General features: G+C 59.1%; 1 protein-coding gene across 4 annotated transcripts in view; it reads right to left on the minus strand.

Moving 5' to 3' along the window:
- The window catches only part of LOC138995598 (carboxyl-terminal PDZ ligand of neuronal nitric oxide synthase protein-like), a 134,527-nt gene that overhangs the window by 106,481 nt on the left and 5,701 nt on the right, over positions 1-22,345 (minus strand). The window contains exon 1 of one of the 4 annotated variants that reach the window (XM_070396164.1): positions 2,473-2,521. The exons of the other annotated variants lie outside the window; for them this stretch is intronic. The gene's annotated coding sequence lies outside the window, so the exon portion shown is untranslated. Of the gene's footprint in view, positions 1-2,472; positions 2,522-22,345 lie in introns of those variants that run through there. 4 annotated transcript variants of the gene reach the window in all.

Consider the following 22,345-nt stretch of genomic DNA (forward strand, 5'->3'; position numbering starts at 1 on the left):
GAGGGCAACAATGCAGACAGACTGGCTGTGAACAGACCTGGAGGCCAAGCTGGTCTCTGGGGCCCCTCCCTCTCACAGTGTTCCCCCCCCCCACCCCCCCCCCGCCTCCCAGCACACTGCACCCCGCCCTCCCCTTCCCACCCCGGATGGCTCCCCCATACTCCCCGCAGCTCTCCCCACTCTCCCTGCAACTCCCCTCGCTGCCCGTAGTTCCCCCCACTCCCCACACGGCTCAGCCCCTTCCCCACACGCCTAAGGGGACACACTCGCCCATGTTGGGACATGAGTACCAGCAGATGCCCTCACTCCCTGGCTGGCCAGATGGCACACACGAGCCTTCATGGCATCGCATGGAAACCAAAGTCCTCAGAGGCTCCCTGGCCACCAGTTGTCCTCACTGAGTAGGATCAGTAGAACGATGCCTGGGACAGAGATTCTTTTAAGAGCCTGCAAATCACGCATGAACACTCCATACACTGTGCCCAGGGCCCACGGTGGGCATGTCAGAGCCTGGACCACAGACTCCTGGGGCGGGAGCGGGTGGAGGGAAAGGACCTGGGCTTGGGTCACATCTGGGCTGGGCTCCGAGCCTGGGTTCTTGTTCTCCCCACAGAGGCACCTTGAGGGGGAGTGGCACAGTGCCTGCAATGGAGGCAACTCACTTCTCTTCCCGGCTCTGGTCCCCATCAGCTGGGTCTCCCGCAGCAGAGCTGTCGGTTATGTCTGATTCCTGGGCTCCCTGTGTCCCCTCACCGGGTGCAGCCACTGGACCCAAGCACCCAGCGCAAGGCCTGGCCCGTCAGATGTTTAACCGGTGGCAGCTCTTCCGTGTGTGGGGAGTGGGGGGAGCCGTGGAGAGTGGGGGGAGCCATGGGGAGTGGGGGGAGCCATGGGGAGTGGGGGGAGCCGCGGTGGTTCAGCCAGAACCGGGAGATGTTATCCAGCTATTACCACTCAGGCAGCCCGGCCTCCCGCCCCCACCATTACCAGCTGCCTGACACCCACCAGGGGCCCCACCCAGTCCTAATCGTTCTCTCCATCGCAAAACATTGCCATGATTTTTCAGACACAGTGGTCGGGGAAGCTAAAGGAAAGGAAGTCTGACAATTAAGTCACAGCAACAATTTCTGTCACCCAAAGGTGGAGGGAAAGGGGTAAGACGAGCCACAAGGACAAAGAAGGCCCGTCAGCAAGGAGAGCCCGCAGGTGGCCAGGGAGGGAGGCAGAGCAGGGAGCCAGGCTGTGGAGACAGTTCCTGGGAGAAGACGGGACAGACGTGAGCCTGGAGGTTCCTCCGTGGTCTCTCGGGCCCACGTCCGGCGTGGCTGCAGTGTGACAGGACACGGCCGTGCAAAGGCACACGCTCTGCTCAGGGTCGCTCGGTGGCTGCAGGGGAAGGTGAGACCACGACATGGGTGCCATGGCTTCCAAACCAATGCTCTGAGCTACGCGGTGACAGAGTCCCACGGTTCAGCCGGCAGCCCAGACCCAGCGCCGTCCCAGTGAGCCATCCGGGTGAGCCGTCCGGTGCACTCCCTGTGTGGGTGCCCCTCCCCTCACTGGGGACCAGACTGTGCGCTGTAAGAGGTGCAGAGGCCAGTGGAGCGGCAGGCAGACTGCACCAGAGCTTCGCTCCTCTCCTGCATTTCAGCTCCCAGACCAGAGAGAGCAGCACAGGAGGGGCGGCGGGGGCGTGGCAGCTCCAGTGAACGAGGGGCCTGGTTTGGATGATTGTCTGGAGGCCTTGAGTGAGTACAGAGGAGCCGGTGAGGGAGAAGGAAGGGGCCTGGGGGCAGGGGAAGGGGGAGGGCGGAGAAAAGCTTTGGGAAGCCTGGGAGCTGCACCGCTGCCTGGGGAGCCGTCGCCTCCCGTCCTGAGACACCAGCAAAGCCGCAGGTTCTGTGTCTGTCGTAGGTTTTCCAAGGCAAAGCGGCGTCTCCATCAGGATTTAGATGGAGCGGTGGAGTCGCGTCATCTACCCGAGCTGAGCAAGCACCTGCTAGGTGTCCCCGCGCCTGCTACACGGCTCCTCACCCCACCCCCTTCTCCACGCCCCACACAGAGCCTTTCCACAGTCCCTCTGTGTCCCCTGCCCCAAAGCACAATCCCAAAGGGAGCCCCAGGCCACCACCCCTGGAGCAGGAGGCCCCGCGTTCCTCCCACGTGCACAGTCCCAACAGGCGCTGTCTGCCGGCAGGGGCACTGCCCCTCCCCCAGAGCCAAGGAGGAAGCAGACCACAAGGCCATGTCCACTCCCAGCCCAGCGACCACACAGGGCACACATCTCAGCGGGACCTCTGTCCACCCGTCATCCCTGCCGCCAGGATGGCCAAGAGGCAACCAGGGGGTGGGGTGCTGCCACTCATCTGAGCCGCGGCCTCTGCGAAGCACGCCTTCCACACACGCTCCTGACGTGAGGTTCTCGACGGGAGCAGGGTAGGTGGGGCCGCTGAGCCCACCAGGAGCACTTACTGGTAGATGCGGTCTCGAGGACCAGCCACCCGGTGCCTGGAGCGTCCCATCTCAGCACCGGAAGGAAGTGCCACATTGCGTGAACCCAGTCCTGGGCCAGCCCCCTGGCTGGTGGCCCTGAGCGCAGTGCCCCTCCCTCCACCTGGTGGCCTCACCTGCGACAGGTGACTCCTGACTTCCCAGGCGGCAGGGGAGGGCGGCCCTGCCAGGAGCACAGGCTCCCCTGTGGTGACAGCAAAGGGAGGGACGTCCCAGGCAGGAGCCCGGCCAGGCCCGGTCCCGACAGGGTTCTGGGACACGCTGGACCTGGCACTCAGCCACCACCTCCTCCCCCCGCCCACCATCTGCCCAGGACAGACCGGGCCAGGAGGGAATGGAACTGCTCGGCATCACCAATCCCTAAGAGCCTCACGTAAATATCAGCACCTGTGTTTCTGGGCCAAGTCCAAGAACTGTGCCCGTCACCACAAAGTCTTATCCTCTTGGGCCGCCCTTCCCACATTGATAAACCAAACCAAAGGAAAGCACCCCTCACCCCACGGCACCCTGCCCCGCCAGCCTCCTCAGGGGAGGGCAGGCGTCCTCACTCTTCCTAGATGCCAGGGCACTTCTGCTCAAAGGCAGCTGGGCCCTGGCCGGTGTGGTTCAGTGGATGCAGTGTCAGCCCACGGACTGAAGGGTCCCGGGTTCAATTCCTGTCAAGGGCACATGCCCAGGTTGTGAGCTCGATCTCCAGTGAGGGGCGTGCAGGAGGCAGCCGATCAATGATTCTCTCATCATTGATGTTTCTCTCTCCCTCTCCCTTCCTCTCTGAAATCAATAAAAACCTATTTTAAAAAGTAAAAAAAAAAAGGCAGCTGAGAGGCAATTAAAGAAAAAGAAAGGCACAACAACAACCCTCTTATGGTTCTTTCACCAACGTGCCTCCTCCAACTTCGGCAAATCACCGGGCATCACGTTTCCCCAGGTCTCAGCCCACAGGCCAGGCCAGGCCGAGAGCAGGGGCGACAGTGCCCCCAGGCACGCAGGCGCCCCGTCCAGGCCCCTCTGGTTACAGGACTGGCTCTCCCTAAGGATGAGGCCGCCTTTCTTCGGTGTCCAGCCCAGGGCTGTGCTGCGGGGGAGGGTCATAATGTAGGACCTGGTAGAATCAGCACCATAAGCTGTAACTCTATCGAGTGAAGGGCCCCACGCGATTGGCGTGTGCATGCTGTGTCCTGCCCGAGTCACCTCTTGGACCGTCCCCCCTCCTGGGCAGCATCCGCCCGCTCGCTCCAGCCACAGCACGACAGCCCTGAAGGACTGCAACTCCGGGTGACGTCACCTCACAGCCCGGCTGGCCGCACGGTTCCCACTCGCTCACAGGGCAGCTTTCCCTGGACTCCGACCTCAGGAACCCACTGTGCTGTGCGCCGGGTCACACTCCACAGCCCCCGCCCTCGACAGTCACACACACAGGGAGCCCAGGATGAAGCCGTCTGGGAATAATTTTTTTAATGTTGAGAGTTCCCACTTCAAATGAAAATCAATTTATAATATTCCATTTTGTAGGAAAATTTAAGTAGCATCAAATGGCACGTGGCCCACCAAATGCACAACGTCGGGATGGGAAGAGGCCTTTGCCGATCTGGAAAGCAGGGCTGCCTCTTGGTCACTGTTGGTCTCGAGAGGCAGTTGCCCTCCCCAAGTTCTCACAGAGGTCAGCGTGTCCCGCCACCCACATGCTGTGCGCGGCCCCGATGGAGACAGTAACTGCCAGGGGACAGAGCAAGCCTGGCCTGCCGCTCCCGCACAGGCCTGGTCGGGCCCTTGGGGAGGCAGAAGGCTCTGCTTCTCAGAGTCCCAGCAAACGCCAGCTCCCCAGAGAGCAGGGCCCCCTCGCGGTCACAACCATGGTCCGGGGCTTTGGACCCACTCTTCCTGCCCCCCAGCCAGGAAACCCCCCAGGACGAGCGAGGCCGTCCTCTCCCCTCGATGCTGAGAGGTGTCCTTCCCCCGGCGCAGAGGAGAGTCAAAGACCTTTGCAGATGCTCGGCCTGAGCACTGTCCCCGAGGGGCCTGCGGCCTGACCAGCCCCACCAGCTGTCACTCAGCCAGCAGGCACTACCACCGAGGACGTGAAAACTAGAGCCACCCGCTGTCTGAGAGCTAACGCACACGTGGACAGACCGCGCTCCAACGCGATGCCATGCTGGGCTCACGCCGGGCTGGGTCACGCCCACGAAGGGCAGGCGGCACAGAAGGACACACTCCGGACTCCGGTGCAGCTCCGAGGAGACAGGACCGGAGGCTGGGCAGCTGCTGGGGCTGGCACCTGAACGCAGCCAGAGCGAGGGCACGGCCCCCTAGCTGCTTAGCCATGCGAGTCCTCGTGCCTGCGACCTAAGGGTTTGGGGAGCAAACTGACCAGGTCTCCATGGCAGCTTGGTGGATGGTGGGTGGGAGGGGCAAGATGCCAGCCCAGTGAGAGGTGAGAAGGACCAGAACCAGAGCCACAAAACCAGGGATGGGACCCCTGAGAGGCAGACATCAGATGCAGCCAATCAGAGGGCGACTTCCTCTGACCTTTCATCCCTCCCACTCCTCCCCCACTGGCATGGCCACTGTGCCTGCTATGACTCACTCCTGAGTTGTTTAATTAGCACAAATGCTGTCTTGACAGCTGTCACCTGTGCTTTATCCCATTTAATTGAATTCCGAAGGTGTCCTAACTCATTAACTGAACTCATTTTCTCTCCTGTTGGAATAGGTACAATTTTCTGACAATGTCTTTCCGTCCTTCCCTCCTCTCTGTCCAGCTCATCTGACCTCAGCTCCCGGGGCAGGAGCCAGGCTGATTCTGTTCCGCTTCCCTCGGTGAACGCCGTCTACTCCCAGCCACAGGAATAAGACGAGAGGAGCCTGCGGACGGGGCTTCCTGTGGCTGAGGAGCTGGGAGCAACGGAGGAAACTCGGGAACGAGGGGGGCGCGCCTTCTCCGTGCAGGCAGAGGCCACAGACCTCCTTGGTGGTGTTTATGTAACAGCCAACCGAATGCTAAAGACCAGCCACAGCAATGCTAATAACATGCGTCACCAGAAGCTAAAACTGAACAGATTAATCTATCACAAAAAGAGATAGAAGAATAAGCACCAATAGCTTATACTGCTGCCAGGTTACAAAAAGGGAGAGATTATTCCAAAATCGCACTTTCAGAACAATAACCCGGGAGAATGCTAGGACCCCATGAAAGACTTTCAGGGAAAACTACAGCTGGCCGCCGGCTCTGGCCCAGTGGGAGCAGGAGGGTGGAGCCCGCCGGAATCGGTTCTTTCCGAGGAAGCGTGGCTGCAGCTGACCAGGTTCCGGAGCGAGAGGTCTATGTGGCAAGTGAGGAAATTAACAAATGCAGGGCACCCAGTGAGCAAGGCCCTGCCTTCGCAATCGGTTTATCCGTGTCTAAGCTCAGGCGGCAAGAACACGGAGTCACTGGGCAGCAGTGAGCACGCTGGAGAAGGTCGAGGCAAACCGTGGCCAGAGCTGAACTCGGAGCTGAGGCTGGGGACCCCGGGTCTCGGCCAGCGTGTGACATCATGACATCCCGGCCACTCCTATCACTGGGTCTTGTTGACATCAACGTTTCAATCTGGAGCCGAGTCTAAGGAGGCCACAGAGGAAATGCAGGAAAGGCCACAGCGCAGAGAGAACAGCCAGAGCAAACAGGAGCCGCCCAGGCAGGAAAGCGGGAACCCGGGCAAGAGGAGAGCCCTGTGCCAGGAAGCAGGCTGCACGGGACGGTGTCTGGGACCTGCTTGCGGCCCGGGGCAGTCGGTGTGGAGACGAGCAGGGCCGGGGGGGGGGGTTCGATGTGGAGGCGAGCAGGGCCGGGGGGTCGGTGTGGAGGTGGGCAGGGCCGGGGGGAGGGGGGGGTCGGTGTGGAGGCGAGCAGGGCCGGGGGGTCGGTGTGGAGGTGGGCAGGGCCGGGGGGAGGGGGGGGTCGGTGTGGAGGCGACCAGGGCCGGGGGGGTCGGTGTGGCATGGCCGGGGTGGTCCGTGTGGAGGCGACCAGGGCCGGGATGGTCCGTGTGGAGGCGACCAGGGCCGGGGGAGTCGGTGTGGAGGTGAGCAGGGCCGGGGTGGTCGGAGTAGAGGCGGGCAGGGCCAGGGTGGTCGGTGTGGAGGTGACGCTCCGGTCCAGGCCCCCATCCTCGGAGCATCTTCCCGCGTCTGCTTCAGAGCACCTCACCCACCAGACCCCAGTGGCTTCCACGAGCTGAGACGCTGAACAACTGTTTGAATAAGAACCCACGGCCCTGCTCTCACCTAATCAGATGATTCTGCCCAAAGGCGAGTCTGTGTCCATGACCCTGAGGCTCCTGCTTCTCTCCCCCAAGGCCACGTGGCTCCGATCCGATGGGGTGGAGAGAGAAGGACCGACTGCTCGGTCCACCCTAATCTCCCCGAAGTCAGTCTCCCCTCAGAGGTGTCCTGCAAGTCCCCTGCCTGGAGCCACGGGTGACCGCCTGCTCTCCAGGGCACTTCACTTTCCCCGAGTCCCAAGCGTCACTTCCCACTGAAGGAGCAGCGCTCGCAGTGCTGCCCCCAGGACCTGGCCATCAGGGTGCACAGCCTGCCCCTCCCAGGGATGGCCCTTCACTTCCCACAGCCCTGCCTGTGATCAGGTGTCCGCCAACCCTGCACGCACACCTGGGGCCAGCGTGACTAGACACACACGTGCCACTGCCACCAAACTCAATTTCTCCGTGGTCACAAAGGACGACATTGGGCAGCTGCCAGCTTTCAAAGTATTTTCACACGTTACTCATCCGATTCCGGTAATGACCCCACAGTACAAGCAGACAGCATTGTTGCCTATTTCCACGGTGAGACTCGAGGACACAGCCCAACCGCCTGCAGTTGCACAGAGCAGCGCGAGGAAGCCGAGGCCCGGACCCCGGGGGCCTGACATGGAGCCCAGGGCGCCCAGGAGGCCCCTGAAAGGGCTGTTCTGCTGAGGTTGGACGGCAGCTAAGTCACATCAATCACCTCCCAGGGAAGTGTCCCCCAGGGACACGGTCCTCGGGGTCAGCCTGCTTACAGTCTGTCACCATGAGAAGTCACAGTGCTATCATGAAGACCCTAAGGTCTCCTGGGCACCCACCGTCCTACTGTGCCTCCCCTGTCAGAATCAGCAGCCTTTGAGGGAGGCATCTGCATTCAGAGCCAGCCCCTCCGACCAAGGCCTCTTGCATCCACACACTGAGCATAGAGTAAGCATCAGTCAATCAAATACAAAATGCACGCCCACCCTACCCCACTGGTCCCACGGAGGTCTGAAGAGAACCCTCTGGCTGCAGAACACCTGAGAAATCAGGACAGCACTTCCGCTTCACTCACGACTAAGTCTTTCTCCCAAACTGGTTCTCCTAAGCCTCAATTCCCTTTATCTGCAGAGAGATGGACGGGGCTAAATCTGTAGATGCACACCTGGGCCCCATCAAGGAAAGTTTCATCTGCGAGGCCCCGCATGAGTCCTGAGAAGCAGGGTCGTTTTTTACATCCCTGGTCACTGAGCAGAACCTTGGCGACCTGGGCGTGTGCAGGTGCTGGGCTCACTCATGGAACCCGCGTGGCACGGCCCGGGAAGCTGACCGTGGAGCCCGGGCAAAGACTGTGGACTAGACCCTCCTCCTGCTCGGTGAGAAGGGGCCCTGATGGCCACCGCCCGCCCTGGACAGCGCTGCACCGGACGCAGCCCAGAGAGGCGGCGGCACACCACCCGGCCGCCCTCCTGCTCTCGGGAGGTGGCGCCGCCTGAGAAGCAGAGCAGGAAGGGGACCCTCCGCCCGGCAGCGCGGCTGCTGAGCAGTAAGTGCCCACGAGGTGCCAAGCACCACCACTGATTCTGCTGGAGAAATAAAAACTCACTCAACACCCATCTGTTACCAAGCACCGTGGCCTGGATGGAAGGAAGACCTGGGTTCGAATCCTGCGGACACCCTGGGCCAGACCTACAGCAAGAGACCAGCGCTGCCGTCAACCGCCGCTGTGCAGCCCCTAGACCAGGCCTCCGGCGTAGCAGCTGCTGCTCTGTGCTGCAGGACACGAACAGCGTGAAGAAAGCTGCAGGGTCTAGCCCAGCGTCTTCCTAGAACAACTCGTCCACAGCAGCTCAGCCCTCAAGGAGAGCATCTGTTTTGCCCGAGGAATGTGTTGAGTGCGTTTGTTCCTGTGGAGTGGATCTGGAATGTCTACAGGGAGCACACGTCAATCACAGGCAGTGCCTGCGTGGCATTCCGTGCCGCTGCACTGTGAGGCCCCTGAGCCAGTGGGGCATGACGGGGACGGAGGCTGCAGGGCCGGAGCAGGACCGGGCTGGGAGGCATTGTTTCTAGGGCAGTGAGTGTCTGCCCTGGGCCAGCAGAGGCTCGCCAACGACAGGCAGGTGGATGAAAGTGCCTCCCCACCCTGGGCCTCGGGCCTCGGGCCTCGGGCCTCGGGCGGGCCAGCAGGGGTGTGTCTGCAGAAAGGACTGTGCACTTTGCTCGCTCAGCAGAGCTCGGGGACAGCCCAGAGGGCGTGTCTGGGTGCGCCGGCTGGACAAACAGAAGCAGACGTGGAAAGAGGCCACGGCAGGCAGGAGGCGGGCGCAGGAGAGCATGCATGTGCTTGCGGCAGGGACGGGGCCTGAGCAGGCGGGGTCTGTGCTGCGGGCCACTTGAGTATGAGGGCCGCTGGCCGGAGCCCGCGGCCTTGGCGGCCTTGGGTAGGGGCGGCGGCCCGGGAAACAGCTATCGTGCATCATGGCCGCAGCAGGTCTCTGAGGAAGGCCAGACCGCAGAGGCCTATGGCCAGGTGACAGCCAGCACACGCTGCAGGACAGGGACAGCACAGACAAAGGCCCGGCGGGGGACCCGCCACCCACATGAGATGACGAGAACATTCACAAAAGCCGGTCCATTCAGCTCCTTCCAATCTGACCAGCCCTGGGCAGAGTTATGGGGCGCGGCTACGGTGTTTTGGCTAGGATCAAGCCTCGGACTAATGAAAGGACAGGGTCCTCTCATTGCCACGTGCAAGTCCCAGCTGGAGGGCAGGGCCCTCCCAGCACAATCATAGCCAACGGCTGTGGTAGTAAGACTGAACCTATGGTCCGAACACGTGGCCCCACATGCCTTGTGATAGAGTTCAGGTGCATGTAGTTAAGTGAGGTTGAAACTCACGAGAATGCTGTAAACAACTTGATCACGCCCCTACTTTGCCTCGTGGCATCTGCTATAAAATAAAGACACGGCTTGTGGGCGCTGGCGCTGTCTCCTCATCAGGGAGGCAGTGTCCCACCGAGACCTAGCTTTCATTCTCTTGTGTGTCTTTCCTTAATCCTTTCACCGCCCGCCCCCAACTCAGTTCACCTTTGGCCGCAACACAGAGTGAAGGGCAAAATCAAGCCGGGGGTGACCAGCCGAACAGGAGGCGCCTACAACTGGGAAAGAGGCCCATGGCCTGGTCAGAGCCCCCCCTAAGTGACTAGGCGGCCCCGCGGACCTGCCGACCCGACAGGAGCCCAGGCTGCCTGCTCAGGAGTCTTCGGAGTAAACTGATTCCTTCAGGTCATACGGGGAGGTAAGGGGTGAAGGCAGAACGAAGTTTCCCTCACAATTCGTATGTGACGTTGAATCAGTTAAATCACCTCACAAACAGCAGGTAGTCAGTCTATGTTGTAAAAAAAGAGAAAAGAGAAAGAATAAAAAGATAATGGGAGATGGGAAATCTACCCCTTTTAAAGAAAGGAGTTACAAATAACTCCAGTTTGGAATATAAACACTTTCTGAGGAGTTTTCATTGAGGGATATTGGGTGGTGAAGAAAACGGTCAATATTGAAAATAACGTTGAATATTCTTTTCTGGTATGACGAACTTTTTGTAAGTATGTACAGGAGCGAATATTTCATGGTTAGAATGAAATCAAAGAGCAGCTTCTTGAGTGGACGGACTAACAATTGAACTGAATATGTGCCAGGAGACCATCAACAGTAATAAAAGCCCAGAGCACCCAGATGCATGGAAATACAGTGCGGGACGAAGCCCACTGCAGCTGCGGGGAGGCTGGCCTCAGACAGACCCACCGCGCTGCTCTCCCTCCCAGCGACCTGAAGAGCTAGCTCCCGCCCGGCCGGCTGCCTCCTCTGGCTGATACCACAGGGAGATGACGCTGCTCTAGGTTTTCTTAAAAAGGAAGCGCGTGAGGGTCCAGCTACCAGTATCTCTATCTCCCCAAATGCCGGTGACAACGAGTTACCAGCCAGCTCGTCAGGGACTTGTCACATCAAGACAAGTGGCTCTCAGCTGGGGTCCCAGGAACCCGTGACCCTCCGCACAGGCCCACGGGCCCCCGAGGCGACCCGCGAGAGCCTGTTGATGCGCGGCTTGCGGCGGAGAGGCCGAAGCTCTCGCTAGGTTTCTTGGGTCCATGACTCAAAAGAACACAGCATCGCCCAGCAAGAGCTCTGGCTGGTCCGGCTGGACACCCCCCAGCTTAACCCCGCCCCCTGCACAGCCTGGACATGCAGCAGCGCTCAGCACCTATGGAGCCAACGGGAAAATAGCAATCGGCTAATACGTCCACCAAGACACGGTGGTCTCGTAGGCAGGGCTGACCATGCACGCAGAGCGCACGCTGTCGTAACGAAGTCAGAGGCGCACCCAGACCAAGCGCTGAGCACCGCCCATCCGTCCCTCCCGACGACACACAGTGAGAAGGACAGCAGGGTGGGTGGGCCCAGGAGGCACGGGAAAGGTGCCCTGACTCGTGTGGGGAAGGAAAGCAGAGGCGAGAAGGGACACGTGGGCCGGTCAGTCCTCGTGGCGAGAGGCCCTGGCCGCTAAGGCCTGTATCCACATGCACGCGCACACGTGTGCCCCACAGGCAGCCTTCCCTGCACAGAACCTTCCAGAAGGGCTGGAAGGATGCTCCCAGGGGCCCCTCAGTAGGACGGGCCCTCTCGCTGCAGCCTCCAAGGTGAGTTCAGGCACCAGCCCCATCTAGTCCAGGAGCTGGAGATGCCCACACAGGCCTGAGAGGCCAGGAGGAGGGGCCAGCATCCTGGCAAGGGCAGCAGGGGTCCCCGACATCCCCTCAAGCGAAAGGATGGGCACGAGGCCCAGAGTCCTACCTCCCTGTCAGAGGAAGAGCATTCATGGCATGTTTCCCGGCGAGAATTCATCCGTTAAAATGAGTCGCTCCCAAGAAGTGGGCACTCACATGTCAGACGCAGGCGGCAGCAGCAAAGCCACACGCATCTAGTCCTGCGCCCACGTCCACCAGATCACGAGGGCGCGTGGGAACCTTCGGGATCGGGTGGCCGGCGATGCAAACAGCAAAACGCAGCACATGAGCTCCTGGCCCGGGGGGGCGCAGGCCAGCGCTTCCTGACGACCAGGTTCTGCCCTTGACCTGGAAGTGCTGCCCGCAGGGCACTCCCCGCCCCGCCCGCTGCCTGGGGCTGCGGTGTAGATCCGTCTTCACACAGTGCCGGTAACTGAACAATGAAACCGTTTCCCTTTGATTCAGACATTGGAACAAAGGCTGCCTCTTGTTCCAAAGCTGAAGAAATACCTGCTCCCCTCAAAGACCACAGACCTACCCCTCAGGATGCTGTGGGAAGGAAGGTCTGGGGAAAGTGTCCTGTTACAGGGATGCGGGGGTGGGGCTTCTAACCGGCCCCGATACCATGTCCCTGGGAAACAGCCTGTCCTCCCTGCCCACAGTCCAGGTGCCACCTCTGAACACATGAACCTACCATATTAAACTACCAAACATCTGAGCCTCGTGTAACGTCAAAAGAAAGACAGAGATGGCCTCGAAGTGTCCGAGGACCGGCCAGGGCTCCCGGCGCGGGCAGGCCAGGGATGGCCGCAGCTCTGCTCAGACGCTCCTCGGGCCTTCGTGAAGCCGCCGTCCATCAGCGAGACTGTGGGGGGAGCGGGCTGGCGTGCCTGGGGTGGGGCTCCAACGCTCTCCCCAGCTCTGCAGGGAAGAATGGTGAGCAGGAGCCCCGTGTCTGACCCTGCACGCACAGCCAGCATCTCGCTGCAGCGGAGTCTTCGGAACAAACAGCCCAGCGGAGGTTAGAGTCACAGGAGTATGAGCAGGAGGAAGAGGCTCAGGGGACCACCCGTGTCTGGGATGCCACTAGGGCCATGCCCTCCCAGCCACACCCACACTCGCAGTTTCTGCTCTCAGCCCGCGGACCCACCCACCGGCTGGGAGGAGGCTGGGAGACCACAGATGAACTGGCGGACGGCACGTTCACCTGCTGACTTCTCACCCTCAGAGAACACTGGGCTGCAGAGGAAGCCGCCCAGCCTCCGCAGAACCAAGTCCCAGAGACCCCAGAAGGTGGCTACGCATCAGGAGGTTCCAGTGTCTCTTCCACGCGGCTGCGTGCTGCACAAGGGAGACCAGGCCCTCGCAGACCTGTGCCCTCACCACCAACACGCCCGCCAGGACCCGCCCTGCACTGGGGCCCCAGGAACCCGCCTGGCACCGCCCGCACCTGCACCCAGGACCTGGCCGGCTGCTGTCCTGCCCCAGGTCACAGCCCAGAGCGCAGGGGGTGCTCACCCGGGCAACGGGACCGCGCCCAGTCCTCTCCCATCTCGGCACACCCTGGGAGCGCCTGCTCCGAGGGGCCAGCAACAGTGGGGGCTCTGGAGTCCAGGGACACCACCTTCCACCAGCCGAGGGATGCTGTGACCCTTAGTGCTGGTCCCAGCTCCCCTACCGGTGCTGGAGACAAAAATAGCTCTCAAATAAAGGGCCTGAAGATCACACGCCGTCATTAAAGCGTCTGAGAGGCTGCAAAAGCAAACAGGCGTGGGTGTGAGGGAAGCAGGACAAGAAAGCCGCTCTGACAGTGGCCTCTGACAGCCTAGTTCCCTGTGGTCGTCCCGCTGTGACGTCACTGCCAGGCCCAGGCCCCGCAGGGGGGGGCTGGGGGGCGGGGGCCTCCTGCACTGCGCCTTCTCCTCAGGCAGCCTTGCCTACTTTCTAGGGCCCACAATGCCCAGAAGTTTAGTTTGTTCAGGCGCCTGGGCTGGGTGGTGACTCAGCGTGCAGCCCGCACCAGGGCAGTCATGAGAAGGTCCAGGCGGACACGCCTGGTTTCAGGCCAGAACCCTTTCCTGGGCTTTCAGTGCAAACCCCCGAGAGGGAGGGAGGGGGTGGGGCGCTCCATGGGGGTTGGTGGGATGTGCAATGGCCACAGGCCAAGAGGTGTGGGGCGTCCACCCACATGGGACCGTTTCCCCAGGGAAGCCAAAGCTCTCCCCACCACACAGGCGTCGTGGGCCCCCGTCCGGCTGGTTTGGTTTGCCAAGAGCCCCTCCGTCGTATGGAATCTCTTCTTTGCCTGTCTTCGATATTTGTCACTTTCGAATCCCTTTTGTCTCTTGCTATATTTCTTTTTCATTTTAAAACTTTCCCTACTTTTCAGGCATTTATGAGGTTTATTTTTTCCTGTATTTCTTCTAGTTTAGTTTTTACTTCTAAAATAATTTAGAGTCTTTCCTGAATTCTGTTACTTTGTTTCTGAATTTCCATAATTCTAATTTCCTCTTTCATGCTTTACATCATCTTAAATAGTGTAGCTCATTTACGAAATGTTACCCGGTGCCTGTGGTCCGTCTGTCTCTGACATGTTTCTTGCCGCGCACCCTCCCGGGAGAGGGTATTGGGCCTCTGTCCTTTCTCTTATGGCAACGCCAATGGCGTCGACCTTGATATGCTTGTTCGCAATTCGTATGTGAACTTGTTTCCCTGAGTTTTTAAAAGGACGCTCAGCTCAGCAGCATTTCTACCTTCCCGATTCCCTGTTGTTTTCACCTAAATTAGGAAAACGGGCCGTGCCCTCTGCCCCTTGAACCGGAACCGGCTCCTTCCGCCGGCACCCCATCTCTCGTGGCCCCTGCTCCCCACGCCCCCTGGGGCGGTAGCCTCTGGCGCTCCTCCTCCAGGTCCGTCCTGAGCCCGGTGTTTTCTCCATGGAAACACGCAGCCGACGGTGCTGGGGGCCCCACCTGCGTGTGGGGCTGGTGGGGATGTCTGCTCACCAAATCCTGTCAGGTGTTGTCCACGAGTGTTTAATTTTTTTATAGGAATTGCCACAGATCCAATCATTATACTGCTGCCATTTTTCTAGAGTTTGGGTATCATCTTTTTATTTTCACTGAAATAGGGCAAATGGATGACAGACTTTTCAAAACTTTCTTTTTATTCCCACGGAGCAGGAAAAGGTGTCCGTATCTGAGAGCAGAAGGCAGTAATGAGGAAGTTCTGCTTTTGTGCAGTTACACTCGAGCAACGTCCTGGCGGCTCAGGGAGAGCAGTCCCTCCTCCACATGCCCAGGCGTGAGGCAGGCGTCCTGCAGTTCCCCGCTCGTCTCATCGGCCAGCAGTGCGGGCGTCAGCAGCTGGGATGAGACTCCCCTGGTGGGGGGGGCTGGTCTGCAGGAGCCGGGGGAGAATGTTCCCCGAGGTTCAGGCTCTGGCAGCTCCTCCCTCCTCCTGCGGAGACCACAGCACGGCCGAAGTGGCTCGCCCCGGGCTGCTGTGGCCCAGCAGAGGGTGGGCTGGCGGAGCACCTGCCCTGCACCGTCCCCCACACTCCAGGCCTCCCTGTGAGCACAGAGCAACAGGCCACCCGGAGGTGAGGGTGACCGCTTGCCCCACGGCGCAGGCAATGCTGCCAGCCTCTCCCTCCACAGAGGAGTCAGCGCCTGCAGCGTGTGCTTCCGACAGGTCTTATAGGACGGAAAGTATAGAGTCACCGGTGACTGACATGGTGCTCACGTGTTAATGAAAAACAACGCCAAGCTGCTGCTGGAAGGAGGAAATGAAGAGCCACTAAAGGCATCGTCATGGCACCTGACACCCGGGGCCCCAAGGACGGCCTCGCCGACAGCCTGCGGCTGGGCCCACGAGCAGCCACTGTGCGGGGCAGCAGTCGGAGCTGCAGCAAATACAGCTCAGCCGCCCTTAGGGCCTGCTCCGAGCCAGGCGCACAGACGGCAGAGATGGTAAACCAAGGCTCAGGGGAGAGGAGCGCAGAGGGGAGATGGGGCAGACACTCCTCTTGGATGAGCTGGGCCTCCTGAGACAAGGGCAGGGTCGATGTGCGGTGCTCGGCTCGCGGCCGCAGGCTGCTCGCCGTCAGCGAAGGAAAATTAGCCGCACCATGGCAACCGTCAGCATCTTGGGGAGGGGCTGGCCGGGAGGCAAAGGCATGACCACCACACTCGGAGCCACGGGAGGCTGTCCAGGCAGAGGCCCCATCAGGGGTGGGTGAGGACAGGAGGAACTGCTGGGAGGCCGGGGGCAGGGATGGAACTCCTAGGGACGCAGAGGAAGTGCTGCCTACTGGCCCACCTGACCGGCCGGCCTCGGAGGCCAGCACGCGGTGGCAGTGGCAGGACCCCGCCGGTGTGCTCCTGTTTCAGGCGACTCCCCAGCAGAGGCGAGGCTGAGGCAGGGACTCCCTGGTCCTGGCCTGCTGACCGCCAGCGCTCCAGGGTCTGCTCTTATGGCCCCCGTGGCGCCCACTCAGCCCTTCTGTCGCCTCACAGAATGCCCATATGGACACAGCCTCATTCTCACCACTTTAGCTAAATAGACCTTAACTTGCCAAACTTCAACAGCCTAATAACACGCGTCCTACACTCCTAGGCAGCGTGAGCTCTCCCACTGCTCCAGGGGCATCAGGACCCAGGTGGGAAGGCCTGGCGATGCGCGGCCCGGACGGACACCGAGGGCGCAGGGCCCCTGGCCAGCCCGGGATGGCGCCTAAGCTGCGTCTGTGGGCTTCAGCGGCTCACTCATGAGTTCCTGGAAGTGAAGACTAACCCTCGGGTTTTCTACTTCGGTGCCTCCTCCCCAGCAGCCGGCCCACACAGCATGCATGCGGCGCCTCGGCCGCCTCGGCCCTTTCCACGCAGCGTCGCCGTCCGGCTCAGAGCCCGCGCCTAGACGGGAGCCTTGTGCATACGTATCATGTAAATGGGTATCTGAAACATGCCTGTCACACACAGTAAGTACCCCTCCTATACGTTACATCATGTCTGTGCACACACACAGTAAGTACCCCTGCTGTGCACACACAGTAAGTACTCTTCCTATACACATTATATCATGCCTGTGCACACACAGTAAGTACCCCTCCTATACATTACATCATGTCTGTGCACACACACAGTAAGTACCCCTCCTATACACGCTATATCATGCCTGTGCACACAACTAAGTACCCTTCCTATACATGTTATATCATGCCTGTGCACACACACAGTAAGTGCCCCTCCTATACATTACATCATGTCTGTGCACACACAGTAAGTACCCCTCCTATACATGTTATATCATGCCTGTGCACACAAAGTAAGTACCCCTCCTATACATGCTATATCATGCCTGTGCACGCACAGTAAATAGCCCTCCTATACACGCTATATCATGCCTTAGAGACACACGGTGTTCTCTCCCACTGTTTCCAGGAAGAAGTCCCACTCTCCAGCCTGGTCCGTGAAGCCTCGTGGGGGACGGGCCTTCCTACCTCCGTCACTTCTCCATCAGCGATGGTTGTCTTAGCTCCCTGACGCTGTAACCACAGCCCCACATAACCTCCTCTCCCACCACAGCCAGCACCAGCCTTTCCCGCCCTCATGCCCCTCCCGACTCGGCCCCTGGCCTCAGCCCTGGAGAAGCCAGCACCTGCGGGCAGCTGAGAGGGGAACGCGGGCCACCAGCGGGAGAAACAGGCCGGGCTCTGGCCCCAGCTCGTCCCAGAAGGGGGCTTGGAGTGGCCTCGGACAATCCTTTCTCCTGAGCTTCACCACCCTCAGCGCAGGTGGCAGGGAGACGGAAGTTTAAACACACCCAGCACAACGCCCGCACAATTTATGCTCAACACGTCATGTAGCCACATCTCCCAGCTCGACTGATCCCTCCGAGCCCGTCTGGCCCCGTCTCTGCGCCGACAGCGCCAAGCAAGCACTGCCCTAGGCACAGCCGCACGAGGAACGTAGCAGGTGTACCGGTTAATAATGCGGATTTTGTAATCAAAGAAAACACAACAATTTCAGGAGAAACATCAAAAGTGTTTCATCCAAAGTAATGTCCATCGCTAGCTACACATTTCCCCATCTTTCAGGTAATTTGTGGATACCGTCCCAATAGAACTTTTCTTGTTTTGAGGCAAACCATTCAGAGACCCAATTTTCCACTTCTTCGTACGTTTTGAAGTGCTGTTCAGAAAGGGCGTGTGCCTTAGATCGGAACAAGTGGTCATCTGAAGGAGCAAGGTCTGGTGAATACGGCGGGTGGGTTCATACTTCCCAGGCAAGATCTTTTAACGTGTCTTTAACTGGTTTTGAAGTGTGTGATGGTGCGTCATCATGAAGCTAAATTACTTTGTCATGTCTTCTGGCCCGTTCTGGTCGTTTCACGATCAAAGCGTGGTTCAAATTGATTATTTGTTGTCGGTAGCGATCAGTATTAACATTTCACCTGGTTTTAGAAACACTAAATAGTGGTAATACACCACATAATACAGCACACCTTCCTGATCCCACCAAACGCAGAGCATTGTCTTCTTTCCGAAGTGATTTGGCCTTGCAGTCGATGTTGATGGTTGACCTGGATCAACCCATGATTTTGTGCGTTTGGGATTCTCAAAATAAATCCACTTTTCATCGCCAGTCACAATTTGAAGCAAAAAAGACTTTCTTTCATGCCGTTGAAGCAACATTTTACTGATGACTTTTCAGTTTTCCATTTGTCTTTTGTTCAGTTGACGTGGCACCCATTTTCCTTCCTTTAAAATATTTCCCATTGCTTATAAACGATCGGAAATTGTTTGCTGAGCAACATTTAATCTTCCTGCAAGTTGTTTTTGAGTTTGACATGCATCTTCATCCAATAATACTTGTAATTGTTGGTCTTCAAACTTTTTCGGTTGACCTGGAAGTTCGTCTTTCACATCGAAATCATCACGTTTAAAGCATTTAAACCAGCGTTCACAAGTGTCATAAGATGGAGCATGTTCACCATAAGCTTCCTGAAGCTTTCAGCAGCACTTTTCTTCAAAATAATGAATTAAAAGTTCCCACAAATGCTTTTTTTTTGGCACGAAATTCGACATTTTTAAGTGTAAAAATATCTATGATGTTAACATCTTCAGAAAATTTGACATATGAAGTTTTGAAGCTTGCTGTCAATACAACAAAATAGCATACATATCAAATTGCATATATATCAGCATATGCATAACTCCATCAATTGAAAAAAATCCGCATTGTTAACCGGTGCACCTGGAACATCAGGGAACAGAAGGCGGCCGCAGAGCGGCTGTGTGAGCGGAAACTCCTGGGCACGCCGGGCAGGGGCGTTCGGTGACGAGCACTGATGAGGGAGCCGGCGGTGCGGCTCGTGAGGCCGCCATGTGGGAGCGCCACCCCTGCTCTGCCCACCGACCCGGGCTCGCCTGGCCCTGTTCCCACCGAGCCCCTCACACTGCTCCCTGAGTTGAGGAGAACCACCAGGGAGGTTTTTTGTTTGTTTTTTTACAGTTGGAAAAACCCATCTAATGTTTTTAACATTTATTTTATTTTTCCCATCACCATTTATTTATTCCCTCTAGCCCTCTTCCACCCCCTCCCCCCCATCACCACACTGTTGTTCAGGCCCAGGAGTTCTCTCTTTTCTTTCCTGTTTTGCTCAATCCCTTTACACACCCCCAACACCTCCCTCCCCCGCTCAACATACCCCCCAAGCCCTCCCCCTCCAGAGCTGTCTGCCTGCTCTCTGAGTCGGCTGCTAGTTCAGTTTGTTCATTAGATTCCACGCCAGTGAGATCATGTGACACTTGTCTTTCTCTGACTGACTTATTCACTTAGCATAATGCTCTCCAGGTCCCTCTGTGCTGCCTCAAGTGGTACACGTTTCCTCCTTTTGACAGCGGCATAGTAGTCCCTGGTGTAACCGGACCACAGCATTTTCATCCACTCGTCTACTGATGGGCACTTGGGCTGCTTCCAGATCTTGACTATTGTAAATTGCGCTGTTATGAACATGGGGTGCATGCATTCTTTTGAATTAGTTTTTTGATTTCTTCAGATAAATTCTCAGAAATGGAATCACTGGGTCATAATAAAGCAACGCGTGAACACCGTTTGAAGAAAGATGGAGTAGACACGCTTCTCCCCATTCCTCCTGGTGGCAACAACCAGAACCTCCAGGCTTTGTGTACAGAACACGCGTAAGAAGACTGACAGACGGAGAGAAGGCGGCAGACGCCAAGACCCCAGCACCCTAGGGACCGCATGGCCGTTGAGTCCCCTGGGTTTTCTCCAGACCCCAGGCTGATTGCTGGAGAAGCCGCGACCCAGAGACGCCAGCAGACACAGACACACACGTCTGCAGAATAGCCTGCTTCCTCCAGCCGGAGGCCCGGGAAGGGCGACCTCGCAGGGCAGAAACTCACAAATGGCAGCTCTAACTTCAGCCGAAAGCCAGAGAAAGCAGCGTGTCCTGCCCCGTCCCTGGGCAGCCACTCCACCAGACGCGGTCCTCGCCAGGCGGTGGGGATGCCCCCCTTCTTCCTGGGGAGTCACAGCAGGCTGAGTGGGGCAGGGGACAGCCTCCCTCCCTGGCCACAAGGCACCCACCTCCTGGCTGGTGTCAGAGGCGGCCCAGCAGCGACGAGGAAGAGCCCACGTGAGCCACAGGACACACGTCTGCCCCCCAACAGTGGGGTCAGCTGAGGCCCATAAATCATCCAGACCCACCCCACCAATGGCAGTGGGCAGCTACCCCGGCCCCGCCCAGCTCACTGGGGAGGGTCTACCTAAGACCGAGACTTAAGATCCAGAGTCTCCTAACATAGCACCCAAAACGGTGCAAGCACCCACCCTTCCAGGAACCAGGAGAACGTCACCCTGAAGGAGAAAAGACACCCACACGCCGAGAGCGCCGGCCAGGCCTCTACATCAGCTTCACGAAACACACGGCCACAGCGCCAGCCGCGGTCAAGCCCGAGGCCCTCCCACCGCGGCTCTCCAACCGGGGCCAGAGCCCGTCCCCTGGCCGGCTGGGCGCCGCACCCTTCAGTGCCCAGGGCTCTGAGGGCCCCGGTGCGAGAGCAGCGGCTCCGCAGGTCACAGGAAGTTGCGGGGACCCCTTATTTGAGGTGCTGCAAGATTCCTGACCTGCAGAAGGAAAAGGCTGCGTTTAAATGACCTTGAAGCAAAAGATAGTTTCAATTGTAGTTAAAATGAAAGTTTTGACCATATTTAGATCTGGGTGCCGAGGGCATGGGGTGCGACGGCTGCCGAGTGTAAGGGCAGGACTGGCGCAGGCCTGCGGGCGGCGGGAATGGAGCACGTGAGTCCCGTGTGTCTGCGGGAAGGGCAGGGGGCAAGTGGACACTCACTGTCACTCAGCCCAGGGAGACAGTCATCTTCCTTGGTCAGAAAAAGAAAATGCTTTCACGTGAGAACCGCTTCCCACACAAAGAGGCCACATTAGCAAGGGAAGGGCGTCCGCTCGGAAAGAAGGCCCGACCACGGCGACCCCGGCGCTGGGGCTGGCTTCCCTCCAGAGGAGGACTCTGAGCCAGGGGCTGGGAGGCCAGGGAGAGGGCCTGGGGGTGGGGGTGGGGTGCATGGGCAGGAGGGGTGGGCGGGAGCCAGCCAGGAACAGCCCCTTTAGGAAGCAGTGTGTCGAAGCCTCTCCCGCCCAGTCCCTGCTGCTGAATCTGATGCCTCATCCCATCCAGAGACCATCCAGGCGGCCCAGCACGATGCAGCCGGTCTGCGGCCCCTTAGAACAGGCGGCAGCGCCTGGGTCCAGGCGTGACCGCGATGGGAGGGGCTGAGGCCACCGCCTTGAATAGACCCTGTGCCCATCCCACACAACCTAGAACGACGGGCCTCAGTCTCCTTGTCTGCAAAACGGGGACCCCTCCTCATGGGCCACTGCCAAGGTCAAATCGCTAACACGTGGTGAGTGCCGTCTCTCAAAAGGCACTGCCCAGCCGTTCCTGCGAGTGCCCCCACGCGGCCAGGGCTGACTGGGGCCTGTGCACCCGTCAATGTGCCAGTCACCCCGCCGTTCCACGCAGCAGCTTCCCGTCGGTGAGGCTCCGAGCAGAGCACCTCACTCACAGCCGTGGGAGGGCGGAGCTTGGCGTGGTGCCCAGAGCACAGCGAGAGTTTTCTCAGCGCCGCGCCTGCAGGGTCCGCGCTCTGCGGTGTGGACAGCACAGGCAGGCCGGGGGCTGGCCTGCAGGAGCTGGTAGTCCAGACCAGCCCGTGCACAGGCAGAGCCGGCTGGGAGGAGCAGCAGACACGCGGTGACTCTGCAAGCAAGCGACAGCCTGCCCCCAGGGCACTCCCTGGGCACAGGGCGCCCTGGAGCAAGGCCCCCTTCCTGCCGGCCCTCGGTGGGAGCTCAGGTCTCACCCGGTCGAGGCGGATCGTGTCCACAGCCCTGGAAGCACCGCAGCTTCCGGAACCCACGGGCGGTAGCACTGTCCCGGGTTCTCCCGATGGATGGACCGCGAGGGAGTGAGATGTGCGTCTCACTGCAATGCAGCAGGAAGCGCTGGTCCCTCCCAGCGGGAGGAGTGGGTTCACTCCGGGCGCAGGGCTTGCTGGCAGGGCCCTGGCACGTGGTGCTGAGAGCCAGCTGCTGCCCTGCTCAGAAGGAGACACGATGCTGATATAAAAACTGAAAAGGGAAATGGATGCATCACAAATCTTCATTAATCCCGCGACGCAAGACTCCTTCTGCTTAAAGAAATATTTACCCAAGAAATTCAGAGGAGGGTGGAGAGCGACAACG

The sequence above is a fragment of the Myotis yumanensis genome, unplaced genomic scaffold (genome assembly GCF_028538775.1).
Source record: "Myotis yumanensis isolate MYYU_CA2020_CCGP unplaced genomic scaffold, mMyoYum1.0.hap1 SCAF_17, whole genome shotgun sequence".
NCBI lineage: Eukaryota > Metazoa > Chordata > Mammalia > Chiroptera > Vespertilionidae > Myotis > Myotis yumanensis.